A 15,330-nucleotide genomic window follows, 5' to 3' on the forward strand; every position below is an offset into this window, starting at 1 on the left:
GCGATATAGTTGAACTCTCGTGAATTGAGAGTATACGAACTTTGGCCATATTTTTGCGATGATATGAAGCTATTACGAAGGTGTTCTCGTCAGCTTCGTTTCATTTCCAATGATCATCGTAGAAGGGAATTATCATGCAAACGAAAGCAGACCATAGTGGAATTTCACGTAATTAACGACTGTCCCAGCTTCTCGTAACTCTGGAAGTCGAGAAATGGCAGTAATGAAATATTCGCGAAAGCAGCGAACAGAATCAGACGTCGAGAGGAATGAGCCCGTTGAAATGAGTGACGAGTAATGCGTATGCATCGTCCCGACGGACGGATAGGATGTTCATTTCGTTGTCGCGTTTTTTCTCATTGACACGTTGGATTACTCTTCCAATTGACACGGCGCGAGACAGAAAATTACCATGTCCGACGTGAGAAACAAGCTGCATAATTAGCGACAACGTATAAATACAGTTCGCCTTGCGACTCATTTGAATTATATACACATCCGCTTAATTAGATGCGTGTGTAAACTAATCGTGATTAACGTTCTAATGTATCGGCATCGACGTATATAATCAACGTGACAACCAGAGTGAGGTGTAACAGCTAAATACAGACACAGAGAGAATTATTTTTTAATTTACATCGGAAAACTGTTTTCATAGGTTAAATATTGATCGTTACTGTTTTTAATTAATACATAACGAGAATGCAGTTTTTCCCACACAACCTATATAAATAAATGGTCTCTCCAATTATTTTCGATTTATTACTTTAATTATTCAGCTTAAAATAATTTGTGCAAACGCTACATGCTTAATTGTACGCGATTAATCGGTATTTCGAAAAGCGAAGACGATTTAACTTTTTGTTAAATTTCGCGCGGTCATAAAACTAAGCTAAGTGCAATCGATTCACGAATGACTCTCGCGGAATTTAATTCGGCCGTCGAATCTGCTCTTTTTTTCCAGATAGCTCCCGCGAATCAGTGCTTTTAAGCGTAATTTTCATTCGTTACTTATGAGACCATTAATTCTGCATTGGAAACTCGCCGCGTTTTCGTTCGAGTATTTCATTTAAAACTGCGCTTTATACGTCGAAAATTTTATACAGCCACTCTCCCCTTCCTCCCCTTATCCTTGTGCAACTTTGGTCACCGCAGCAGCACTTTTTAACCGCATATCCATGCGTGCAAGCTGATGAATGTTTTGAGCACTTATATACCTTGATTTCCATCGTGCGTACGTTCGAATTTGCGAATGCAAACCGTGCGTAATCCGATTAAGTCATTGTCGCGTCAGTTTATTTCCGACGTGTTCGTATCGATTTCAATATTACCGACTTCACTGCCGTAGCGTTCCTTTTTCACACGAGGGTTTCATGAGACGATCGATTCTCATTTGTCGTTTCCCCACAGTACCATTTTCGAGAAGTAACAGTTCTCGCTTGAACTTTAACGCCAACTCTGATGAAGGTTATCTCGCCCATATCTTGACATTTTAGGATTAAACCGACGTACATTTTCTCAGACAATTTTCTTCAGATAAGAATGTTTCTCACGCAAACACACATATTACATTTTTGACAATTATTTGTAACGTCATTTGGAAAGTTTGCAATTTAAAGCGAGACTTTGGAGAAACTCGTGGAAGTAAGTTATATTAAACACATTTCGACTTGTAAGAACAGGAAGCACGTCCATGTTTCGCAGAACAAAAAGCGACAATAATGTCGGAAGTGGCGTATCGATTCCCGCAATATGACTTTCGCGGAGAGACGTTAGTTCGGGGATTCGAAGAAAAGCTTGGAGCATTGTGCGTGATTTAATGTTGCCACGGTGCCCTAAATTTGTCACAATGCATAAATTTCGCGTCATTACTGCTCGCGATAATTGCGTTGCGTCGTGGCCAACAACCTAAAAGGTCTCCTGCAGTAATTAATTATCGCCGGTGGGAAGTGTTAAACGCAACACCCGCAGTTCACTAACCACCGTGCAGGAAGAGTGAGGCCCTAGATATTGCCTCGAGATTGAAGGAAGCCACGACAAGATCCGGTAGATAGATACGCGCGCCAAATTGCCGGATTGGCACGGACGTAGTGTCGTCGAGACGCGTTGTTTTACGATACACGTGAAGCTTCTCCGATCCAGCAACATTTAATTGTACACCCTTGGTTACACGCTGGTTTTATCAATTAAAATTACGATTCGCTGCTGTCGATATTTTTTCCAAACACTTTTACTTCACAGGGTATTACAGTTATTCGCACGCATTGATTTTTTGCGACTTCCATTATTATGTATCGTGTGGAAACTGAGTTGTCACACACGCACACACGCAAACACACACATACGTTGCTTAACGTTTTGCTCTAAAATATCTCCGTTGTTTTCGATGAAGAGAAACATTTGTACGAAATCAACTGTTCGGTTTGAAGGAGCTGATATCGAGGCCAGCAGAGCTTTTCTCTGCAAAAGTCCCATTTGATAAGTGCACGTAGATAGATGTGAAGCATGAGTACCACGCAGACATTCATTCGCACGTTGGAACTTGCATAATGAACGAGTACATGAATAAGGAATCTCGGTAATCGTGGCTTGTGCCGCATGCTATCGGCATATCGGACGACTGATACCAGCAGATAGTTCCTTTCTATTTTTTTCTCGCAAACCCGTTGCGCGCTCTTACTCTTCTCGAGATTATATGCGATGGCGTGTATAATGCAGGGGTTGCACCGGTCTGACCCCGATATCCAGCGCGAGGTGTTGTACAACCCCCGGCCGGCACCTCCACCAATCTCGAGACGCGATAAAAACTAAGATTACTATGCAATGCAATCAGCGGCGTACCCGAGGTTCTTTCAGATTAAAACACACTCCGGGATTACCGGTCGAAACTATTGTTTTGCCAAGAGCGTGCTTCGCGACCGAGATTGCGCCTCGGCCGGGCGCAAAAAGGCGCGGCGTCGTTTGAAGATCGAGATCGACTGGAGGAAAATTCTCGCGACCTTCTGTCGCACCTCGGCCGTGTCACACGTATGCATGCGCGCCACGTATTCTGCCGAGATTATGGAAAATCCGACGTACACCGGAAACGGCTTTCCGTGCACGCGCTGTCGCGCATTAAGCGGAGCTGACAATCAGCGTGAAAATCGCGATCGTTGATTCACGCAAGACGCGTGAATCGACCATCCGTGTTGCGCGCCGACGTAATCTACTTACGAACGAATACGAAGTGCACACACGGTTTGTCTCGACGTACTTCCGATTCCGCTTGTAATATTTAGCGGAGCTCACGTAGTTCTCGATAACGAGCGGCAGTGTTATTTCTTCTGTGGATCGTACACTCTCGATGTGAACGAGCAACGTATACAACGGCATGAGAAAATATGTGCGAACCTTGTTTGCTCGATGGGTAAACAGAATCAGAACGGTGAGAGTCTCTACCCGTTGTACTTTGAGACCTAAATTTTTTAAACGTTGACGTCGTTTTTCAATGTTTCCATGAATACCTTCGCCCGAGTATTGACCCATTAATGACATTGGTATGTTTTGTTTCGGAGATAAAGCGCCCTCGGCAGAACGCTTTCGATTCTTTGATGCTATTTCCAACCTTGTTAGACGTCGCTATCTCGTTTATTTTTTTGGTTCGTTTTTGCGAAACACTTGTGTTTGATAAACGCGAGCGGTATAAAATGGATTAAAGCGTTTTGCACCGGAGGTTCATTTAAATGCATCGTGATGGGTGTCGCGTTCGAGAAAAAGGCTGCTTTTCGAAAATCGATCGACAAATTTAAACTCCGAGAATATACACGCTCGCGTGAATGCGCGTCTCACACGTGTGATAGCGCGCAGTTTAAAACAATAGGGTTATCATAATGCAAAAGTACGTAATAATTTGGTGGAATAATTCCGAACTTTATCCGCGATGCGCTGGTGATGCCGATATGAATTCCCGGATAAAAACGCGCATGCATATTCATTATAAATGAAAATTGAAAGAGGATCTACATATAAAACAAGCCGTGTCACGCAGTGCCAAAAACTTAGTGGTTTAACAAATAGGTTTCAGAATTTAATAGCAAACAGAATTTAGAGAGAGTTTAATAGTAAACCTGTCGATTCGCAAAATGTATACTTTACGTAAATCGATCTCCGCACGCGCGTGTCAGACAGTGCGCAATTAGAGAAATAATAATCCCACGTCTCGGTAAAAGAACAGATTTTGCGCATTTTTCAGACAACAAGGGACTTTTATCTTGTTTATGAGCAAAACATATACAGCCGAACGAGAGAAATGATGATCGCGTTTTCAATCAAATTTATCCGGGTATTACAATTTGAATGCTTTCTTCATCGGCGCAAACCGCGTGCCAAGCTCATGCCACATTTCACGTATTCATTCGAAGCTCGTTAATAACTTTTTCGATATAATTGCGAGCGAACGAAGATGTCCTGTTGCAAATTTCATACCCGGCTATGTGTGAATCCGTTAAAATTAATGGTGATTTTATTCATACCATCTCTCTCGCCTAGATTCCTTTCGTTTCGCGGTGCATTTTATATTCCAATTGTCTACGACAGACTCAGGCCATTAATCATCGTGCCGTGCGAACTATCGGGGACTTCGATTCAGACCTGTGATAGAGGCGCGATCGCATTTCCTATCCGTCTATCGTCACGCTGCTCCTAAATCGAGGAAGCTGAGCCGGTTTAACGAGGGATTTCTCTTACGAAGCATGTTAGATGTAATCTGTAACGGTATTATAGCGATTTAGTTGGCAAAGAGGACTTAGCGAACTCCGCATCTTCAACTCGTACCTTCATATTTCATATTTCACCTTATCGCCGCAGTTCTTAGAACGCAAAATCGTTGATTCGCATAATGCCGTCTTAGTTTTGATTAAAGATTAAAGAAGGATTATAAGGAATGCTGCTCGCTACTTTCCCCCGGTGCAGCTATCTCGTGCGCGGCGATCCGCGAGTTCGCATAATACGGTAATAATCCGGAACAGAGGTCGGAAAGGGGGAGGAGAGCGAATTTTGGGCACGCGAGAACAATTAGGTAAAAAAGTTGGATGGCCCGGAATGTGAGAAAAGGCGGAATCAACTCGACGGGCCGATCGAGAGGTTCGGCAGGCAGGCTACAAGCTAATGCATAAACAATGCGCCGTTTATCCGCGTTGGGGATGCAACCCCAATGAATAATAAACTACCCTACAGACATGCGGATAGATAGAACCGGTCTGCTACGGAGAACAGTGAATGTGGGTGGAGGATTATCGACGAGAAAGTACATCCGCCCATGCACGATGGGTCTGGTGTGAATATTATTGTCCCCGAGATTCTTCGACGCACAGCTTCTCGTAGCTAAATCGTTATTTATTATATTCATACCAGAAATGTCGCGGGTGATCGCAGACTTCGTTTGCAAGAAGCGTTCATACACAGAGGATTTCTCGACAACGAGAGGGAGAGAACTGGAATAATTGAGTCGTTTCTTCTGTCAGGAGCCACTTATTCTCTTACCTTCGCGTATATCCCGGCGCGTTCTTACGAAGAATTGATACGTCGAGCGTTCGAAGATAGACTTATTCAGATTTCCCCGCGCTCGCTCAAATCTCCGTATCGGTTTACCGTTTGTTCGCTTGCGTGACAGATGGATCCAGTGCCGCACGCAATTTATATCCGCCTCGGCGGTAATACTTCATCCATTGTCACGTTTCCCCGCTAAGAGGTCGTCGTGGGGAGCTTTCAGTTGCGGTAATGTTACAGATAATTCCACGGATAACGGCGGAGTGCGCTCGGTTGATGTTCTCCCTTTATTCGATGTATCCGCAGATGCGTCATTATTTCTGTCCGCGATAGTTTTCATCCAAGCTCTAGACGCACTTCAGAAGAAATAACTCAGCATTGAGAATAAACGCAGCGAGGCATTCCGCAAAAGCCTTTCATTTCCCGCGTCTTACGGAGGGAACGCTGTTTGTCCCGCGAAATTGCTTCGTATCCATGTCAGCGGGAAGTTTAATATCATAATTGAGCGTGGCGGCGGCGATAGTATTCGATAAAAGAAATTCCATCGAATCGCCGCGTTCTTTCACGCGAATGTCGCTCTTAAGGAGGACTGTGCGCGTGAATTCAACTGGACATTCATTGGGATAAGATTATTCCTCTTATCTCGAGGAAGGAATAATAGCGAGGAGAATATGCGACAAATGTAAATTTCGTCCGCTTTTGTTAATTCTCAGAGTATCCCTCGCGATTTCGGGGAAAGAGAAGTTTTTTTCCCCCCCCCCTCCGCAACGTTCCTCTCTGTAAATTTCATTAACCGCCGCGAGAAAAGCCACGGAATATCACGGTTTCGCGGGCGCAGAGTGTTAGTTTAGCAAAATCACTGTCTACAAATTAAAGCGAAGACAAGTTCTGTTAGTTGGGAAACGCTTCTTCCGAGCTGCATTATCACGCGTGAGCGCGCTCGTGTAGCAAACAATGTAGGACCGAATAATTCAGACACCGGGTTTTCGCGCGCGCGCGACACAGTGATAATCACCTGTTTCGTAACTTCTCTTTCTTCCTCTCTCCTCTCCAGTTTTTTGTCCACCTCCGGCGATAGTACCGTTCTCAACTTAACCGCAACTGTTCTGATGGAGTGCACATTACGTGTGCATCCGATGCACGTGCACATCCGCGGTTGCGAAAACGCTAACGATGAAGTAGCAAACGAGATAGCGGGGTGTAAAGTGAAATTAAGTGTGCACAGTTTTCCGCCGTTATCCCCGTGCTCGCCTGCTTATTCGACGAATTGATATTGCTATATCGTGCAAGAAAATAAAAAGCCGCGAGAGATATTCTGCGTAATACTCGTGGGAAATGCTTGCTCGAGTCTTTGCGAGAATAATAAACGAACCACCTTGGCACACTTTTCTTCGACGTGCGTGAAAATAAAGTGACAAATAATAATCGCGAGGGATTAAGAGGTAGCCGGAGGTAGCCGAGGAATTAGGCCGCGCAGAAATGGGGCGGCATCCTGTGAGTAGGAAGGAACGAACGATTTCACGATTTCAGAGAGAGGGACGCGAAGGGTTTCCTTTAATGTGATAAAATGTGATCCCCGGTTTATCAAGTTAAAGTAATCCACTTATTTTCAACCGGCAGCGAGGTCGGGTTGGCGCGACGGCATGGACTGTGCGACGAGATTATGCAGGTGCAAAGCCCGCGGCGGGAAATACTGTCTTTTAAATTAATTTCGGAGAACGCTCTCTCTCTCTCTCTCTCTCTCGTCGTTCGACGCATCGGCAAAGCCGAGTTTGCGCGTAATGCACACTCCCCCCCTGTTGCCCCCTATATCACCTTCTGCCATTGGACCGGTTCCAATCGCGAATTGAACCGTTCGTAACTGTTGAACGTGAATTATGGCGTTTATTTATTTTAGCCTGCTCCGCGCATCGGCTTCCACCTCCGTTCGCGCGATCATCGATCTATCCGCGCTCTCGAAATCAGCACTCGGCTGGTTTGTCCGATTACATAACGGCGATGACTTCCAGCGATCATGATTGATACTGCCGTGGGAGTCCCGATCCTGGTGAACAGAGACGGCTTAAAGAGGCCATTAAGCCTGAATGGACATGAGCTTTGGGCATCTCTTATTAAATTTAAGGAGATGCCAGAGTCGACGACAATTATACACATAATTCTGTGCAGCCGATACGACTTGTAAACTTTGCAGAAAGAAGCGAGTATTTTGCCGGGGACATTTTCAAGCATAACTTCCTCTTAAGCGCGTGTGTGTCCGTGACTCAAAGCTGATTTCCGACCGCGGATCTACGGTATAAATTTTTATGTACAATCGCAGGACAGGTCGTGCGGGAAACGCGCGCGCGATCTTCATTACTGCGCGGTCGCTATTATTTCGTATCACAGCACCGCGACGCAAAGTTTCAGACATTGTCTGAGTAGTTTATGAATACCACGACGGTGAGATGATTGCGGGGAAGACGGTTGGGTTGTCGGGTGAGGCGTTTATCAACCTTCTGTCCCCGACACGTGCATATACGGCAGATATACACACGCGGTTCGCTTCATATTCTCTCGCGTTGCTCTTCCCTCCTTCATCCCCTTTCGAGCTCGCGGTCGTGCGCGCGCACCCCGGCCTTATAACTCAAACGTGAGACCTCTTTGACTGGTACTCGCATGCCAGATATTACCTTTACACATGTGATACCGCATCAGTTCCTGGAGACAAAGGATACACGGCGGGGTTAGGCGTGTGTGTGTGTGTGTGTGTGCGTTGGTCGACGCGCTTCAATTTCGCCGGAACCGGTGAGTAATTTTCTGCTTCTTCCTTCCGCTTCCACCTTTCGCTCGTTTTTTGTTAATTTCCCGCTTGACTAGATCCAGCGGGTCTCCTATCGCGAATAAGGTTAAATCGCAAATCGCACCATTGACTACCCGTTGAATTCGGGCTCGTCGCGTTTCGATTCGCGCGTGATTTTCATGATCTCGCATAATTTTCTATCACACTAGGCGGTAACAATTCACCGCGTATTTGTGAAAATGATGACAAACATGCGGGTAAATAATTGTAATGTTCCGATTAATCGTTTATGCGATAGATTTATAAGCGCGATTATAACACGCGGTGATATTACTAATTTACGCCGCAAAGGTAATTTACTTAGCCGATACAACGTCGCGTTTATCGCGCAGTGAGCCTTCATTGGAGTGTCCTGGTCTCGGGATACTGGTACGCTGTATAGATTGTATTCAAGATGTGAAATATGAGCAGAAAGGGACGTTTTCCTATCTCGGCTTCGTACCGCGATTGGAGACCTTGAGTAATGATATTGACGTATTAGCTTATTTCATACAGAAATTGCCTATCACTTCCTATATTGGACGATCATCTCGATCATCTCGATGCTGTTATCAGATCGATCTTGCAGGAACTATCTGCAAACTGTTCTTCTCTCGATTATCACGAATGGTATTTGTCCGCGCGCGGTGAAAATTGTATACGGCCGATAAAAGCGCGATGATTTTCAAGCTCTTCCAAGCGTTGGGATTCCGAATCGAGTTCCCTTCGTTATTTCATTCCCCGTGGAAAAGAAATTTACACCACTGCAACAATGAGAAGAGTCAACGAATCCTCGCAATATTACTCGATTCCAGAGTATCGCTTGAAACGGACACGTTAATCGTTCGACGATAATGACCGTTGCGAAGGGATGACGGAATTTTGCGAACGTGACAACACCATTGTATAAATTATCGAATCTATTTCTAGAATTAAAAGTAGAAACGTTTAGGCCATTTGGTCAAGAGTCGGAGAGCCTTTTCACGACGGATAGCGGAATGATAAAAGAAAAGGAAGAGAGCTACCACACAGACTCGAAATGTGAAACAGACTCTCTTCGAGATATTCCACTTTACCGAGTTATGAGTACGCTGAAAGGAGAGGAAATTGCGTTAGGGTAGTACGAAGTCGTTTTATTCCGAGCCATCCTCTCCCCCGACTTGTACACCACCTAACTCTGCCGCCATATTTTGCCCTGCGGTGCTCCTATCATCGCGTATGTACGTTCGACTTCATTCGCTCCGGCTTCGTCTCTCTCGACTTGTGTCATACTGGAAAATTATGCTCGCCCCGTCGCATATCCCTCGTGTAAATTTACGGCACACTCGCGCGAAGAAAAGTCGCTTGAGCTGTCTCGAAAATATTTTTCCACACGGACCTCGAATTCTAACGAACCAACAGAGTTTCAATCGCCAAGATCATAATTGAAACGTCGCGTGAGACTCGTATGTGCAGTTTCCATGCGTTTTACACTTTGACATTTTAATATCCAATCGTGATACAGCGGTTACCGTTAAAACGCAGAGCGCACGGTACCATGACAGACATTCAATACGTGTTCGCGTATCGAGATTATTTTGTACGTAGTTAATATTTTCCTCCACGTGGACGGGCTATTGCAGTCGCGTTCTTCGGCCTGTTTCACGGTGGCGCAATCGTACAATTTTAACAAGCCGGGTATGACAAATCATAATTTTCAAAGTAGGACTCACGGAATACACGCGGCGGCAGTATTTAACGAGAAACGGGTTTCTCACGCTAGAACGCGTTTCGCGCCACTCCATGTAACGAATGATCGGCGGCGTGCGAAAAGGCAATACTAGAAATTTGGCGAGTCAAGCCATATATTGGCTCTACCGGCTGTTTTGAGGGAACGTACGAGGCGAAAATAGGCGGGTGGAAATTTTATTTTCCACCCGTGCGAATGGAACACGGCCGGGCTATTTCACGCTATTTATATCGTCTTCTTTTTACACCGGGACTATTTCAATACGGCGGACGGATTGCATATATTTCATCGACTCTACCTAAATTTATACCTGTGCGAACGTAATCTGTGTTCCATTGCGACACTGTGTACGATCTTTTTACTTATAATTAGTAATTACTATCATAATTAACGCAAGATTGTTTTGCGCGGAAGCGCATCTACTTCGAGAGCACATACACGCCAGAGGTAATTAATTAAATTAATGGGATTACCTTAATTATCTAATTACACATCTTCCTAACAAGCATGAACGGCGATAATTATTCGTACCAATTATTGCTGATAATGATCTGTGAATTTAAGAGTTGAGTTCGACTATTTTAGAAGCTTTTATATTTTCTTTTCTTTTCTTTTTCTTTTCTTGAGTATTTATGTTCCTTTTATACGCGTGAGTTGAGGATATAACAAACAAAGGCTCCATGGCGACGCAGGGTTAAACAAAGACGATTTATCTCATGCAGCAAGGCCAACCGAACGAAAGGTGTGAGCTCAGATTAATAGAGGTCGATTTCAGTATCGGAGATGGCAATCGTGGTAATTAATATCACCATTTGTTCCACGTCACGTGCACGCCGCCGCACATGTAGGTACGCGTGCACTCATGCACGCACGCACGTACGCACGTGGTGGAACATACCGAGAGAAATCCAACGAAAATTATAGTTATTTTCGCCGTTTCTACTGTAACTCCTTCTGATTGCAACCCAAAAAGTGGTAGTAGTGGTAAACGCCTAGGTTATTATCGCTGATAGTTTAGATTAAAGTAAATAAAAAAGTCTCCTACTTTTTACAAGCAATCGCATAAAATTTGAAATTATTAATTATCGAAAATAGCCATGCATGCTTCTTTAATTAATAACTCAAACATTTGCGAGGTTCTTTGCAAAATGATACAGTACATTTTTGTTCAAAACGGCCTAATCTGCAAGTATATGACGGATGTCCTACTTAGCGACAGACACCCTATATAGTAACACTTCCTAGAAAAATGGTCTTCTGATTATAATTCTTTCATTTATGCGATTACAGTTGGAAATATCAAAATTTTTTTCTCAGTGTAGGTAATCGCCGCAGACGTGTGTGAGTGCGCGTTTAGATAATTCGAAATGGACAGACGCTGGGATGGCGAAATACACACGTATAGTGACTTTCGAAGATATTAATTAGCTTTCGCGGTTCACCGCCATCGCCATCCGCCAAGGTCCCGGAATCGGCGCATTTCATTTCACACGCAGCCACGTAATTTCGATGAACGCGCGTGATTGCTCGCCCGTTGGATCGTTGGGATTTAATTGTTGCTCTCGAGAATTCGTATGGCTCATTGACACGTGCGTAGTTCGAAATAGGCACGCTCCTGCGTTTAATAATTTGTCGCTCGTCCTGGTGAGTTTGAAAGGAGAAGTTGGCAGATGGAACGTGTGAATGAATTCACGAGAGAATGTCTTTTCGCGCATCTAGCAAAGAGAGGCTTAGTCGTGTTCGAATCATTTAACGACACGGAGAATTTCAAGTCTGTGAAAGAAGCGCGGATCGAAAGAGAATTCGGTATATCATACTTTATTACAATCAATCAACAGATCAACGGGGAGACGAAACTCACGGAACGTTTATCATTTTTACCATGTGATCGGTAACACACTTTAAATTGATCGATTATTTGATGAAGCTGATTAAAAATCACATGCTCCATGCATGGTAAGGAGTTGAAAACATTCTTATACTCACAAAGCTTGCTTAAGCATTAGTCAGCAAGATATTATATTATATAATTCATCCGATAAATGGGACTCTCGATCGAATGTGCCGATCGAATTACGCAATAATCTGATAATTTGTCAGTACATTGCTGTTTTTCAAACGACACGTTGAAACATGAAGCAATACAATTGGCAAACGTTAATTGCCTGTTAGTATCATGTGATCGATACGATCTGATTCCTTTTTGACATCTCTTCGATTTTCCATCATATCATATTACTTTTAGCGAATCAAATAAATACAAAAAATTATGTTTTATTAACGTAATCTGATCTTTTGGACATATACATACACATATATATGTATATATATAAACATATTCTCTCTTTCTGTTTGTCTGTTGTGCATAAAAAGTAATATTGTTATATAAAAAATTCGTATTTTCTGTTTTGAGCTTGCAGATATTTGCGATGGCTATAATTGTTGAAAGAGAACTACATTCAACTGTGATAAAATAGGGCGATAAATGTCTGTAATATAAAATTTTAGACTCTATTGTTGCTACTAAAGCTCCGCCATCAATTAATGTTGTTTAACAAAACGGTGGAATATACACAAATGTGTCATGAACTCTGAGATAGATATACTGTCTTATAACAATATATAGATGTAGGTTATATATAACAACGCGTACATTAATTTTGTAGTAAACATAGGCGATATGATTAAAAATTGAAAATATTCTATAACAAAAGTTCATCAGTGAACTAATAAATTTATTAAATTTACCGATTGTGTGTTGAACTTTGATGATACAATACTGCATTTACGCCACGCCAGTAATGCAGCCTGCGCGAAATTCGCACAATTACGCGCGCCAAATAATGATTTCCCGTTGTTTATGGAATACCATAAGTAACTGGGATTATTGTTCAGCCACAACAAAAATTAATTATTCGGCAATGCGCTTAATGCATGCAATGAATCGGAATCACTTGGGACGGCATGGACGATAATCATTTAGCATTATGTAAAATCGACGAGTATTATACGAAATTTCAACATATAATATTTACAAGTCCGACCAACAATGTACAATATTAGTGTGAAATATTAATAAACGGCATCACGGACGTTGCTACGCCTTATTGAGATACGATCTCAGCAATAATATATACAGCCTGTCTAATAAGAGCCTGATCGAGCAAACTTTTGTTTGAAAACCGTTACATCGAAAACTTTTGAACGAGCGGGTAAAAGAGCTCTTCCCCTACGACGCATTATGTTCAGTCATTGTTCAATTTTCATTAAGGAACGATGTATTTAATGAGTACCGGAGTGTAGGATAGATCGAGACGAATCGGATCAATATAAGGCTTTGAGACAGTTGTCCTTAATTTTTCCTTTCAAATGAGTGCGAAGAAAGAAAGTACACGATGAAACAAATTCGTTCAATATGGTGATTTTTATCGCAAAAGTATGTTGTAAAATTGATGGAACCTATGCCTGGAAGATGTCAGGCAATATTTGACAACGGTGGTGGTTGGACAACTTATTAATGCAAAAGCGTTACAGCACTGATTGTGTAGTATACATGTGCAATTTTTTCATTTTTTTTTATAATAAATAATTTAAAAATTATGTCGGTTGCGCTCTTATTAGACAGACTGTATCTCTTGTAGATTTGATTTTATCATCGGAAATGAACGAAAGAATGGTAATAAGATATACCTTTCAAGTGTGTAATTTTAATTGCTATCAAACTTATCTCCGAACGAAAATGTTAATTAGTAATTTTTCGTAGTTACGTGATATTACGTATAAATATTACGTATCATTTTAAAATTTAATAAGATTGTATATTTATACTCAATTATGTTAATGTTTGCATCGTGCGCTTTCAATGCGTTAGAATTATAAATATGTATCGGTGTGAAAATGAATTTTTAGATTTCGCGGTAATTCGTGCTTTTCTTTCTTCGCTAGCTGTTTTTCCTAACAGATGCTTTATCTATTCTATAGTAACGCGATTAATTCATAGGTATGCACCACAGGACGCGTGTCCAACAGCAATTCCGTTTGTTATATTTCTTTGTTTTTCGCGTCTCGTTATTTGTTTCCGCGAAATGGGCGACATGCACGCGAAACTATGTCGCGCAGATTTATTTGGAACGTTGGGATTATTCCGCAAAAGATGTTACGAAAGTTCAATTTGCGTTTGGATTTTTTTGGGGATATCGTCAAGATTTATATGAAATAGCAACAAAATCCACGAAATTATGGTTATTATTGATATATTAACACAATCCTTAACATTACAAGTGTATTCTTCAACATATGTCATACGTATTGCATTTCAAAATAATTGATGAAATGAATTATAACTATAATTTATAAATATAACTGAATCCTCTGTGAACTCGTGCGAACATAAAATCTCTAGCGTATGACTTGAAAATTAAATTTCCAATAATGTTCAAAGCATTTAGTTCCTGAAACATAGAAATAAGGAAATGTAAACTCTCGCAATATGTCGTAAAACAGAGGAAATGCAACGAGAGCGTTACGAGATATTCAAGTTCTTCGCATTAAAATTATAAACACGTAAGAAGGTACAGCGTGTTCATCGAAGATATTAAAATGTAGAATCCTCCATGTTTTTTAATGTGACCTATAATCGAAATAACCTAATCTATGTTAATCTAAATCAGCGAAGTCAAACATTATATAATCTCTTACTCTGCACCTTAAAAGAAATTATCTTCTATCCCTGTACAGCAGAGCAGAGAGTAAAAGTTAACTAAGCTGTTAAGAGAGGTAATTAGGTTTCGTTACATAACGTTATAATATCAAGACTTTTTGGTAATTGTACCGCATTTTTATTTTAACGAGAAGCGCAATCTTTTCAGAGTATTAGAAATCAGAAATCATTGTTTGAGGCTTATGATTTTTATTATCTACAAATTTCTTAATGATTTTTACCTTACATCGATTATTACAATGCACCTTGTTATATGTACGTAAAGACGTAAATTATTACAATTAAAACTTAATGTTAATATTGTCATCTTACAATTAAACTTTTTAAAAATCTTTTTTATGTCTTTTTATTATTATTTTTTTTTTAGCATCAGCAATATGTAGCAATATATTTTGGCAACTATATTCGATATGAATAAAGTGGAATCTGATTGACTTTTTCAAGACAACTTTAATTTTAATAAAAAAAACGTCCAATAATGTAAATACGTAGCCAACAGGTCATGTAAAATGGTCTGTAAAGCTAATTTTCCTTGTA

General features: G+C 41.5%; 1 protein-coding gene across 5 annotated transcripts in view; it reads left to right on the top strand.

Annotated features, from left to right (window-relative positions):
* Window positions 1–15,330, top strand: part of LOC106744244 (basement membrane-specific heparan sulfate proteoglycan core protein-like) — a 173,806-nt gene that overhangs the window by 14,531 nt on the left and 143,945 nt on the right. The window lies entirely within an intron of this gene.

This window comes from Dinoponera quadriceps, unplaced genomic scaffold (genome assembly GCF_001313825.1).
Source record: "Dinoponera quadriceps isolate SergipeBrazil2010 unplaced genomic scaffold, ASM131382v1 scaffold707, whole genome shotgun sequence".
Taxonomy (NCBI): Eukaryota; Metazoa; Arthropoda; class Insecta; order Hymenoptera; family Formicidae; genus Dinoponera; species Dinoponera quadriceps.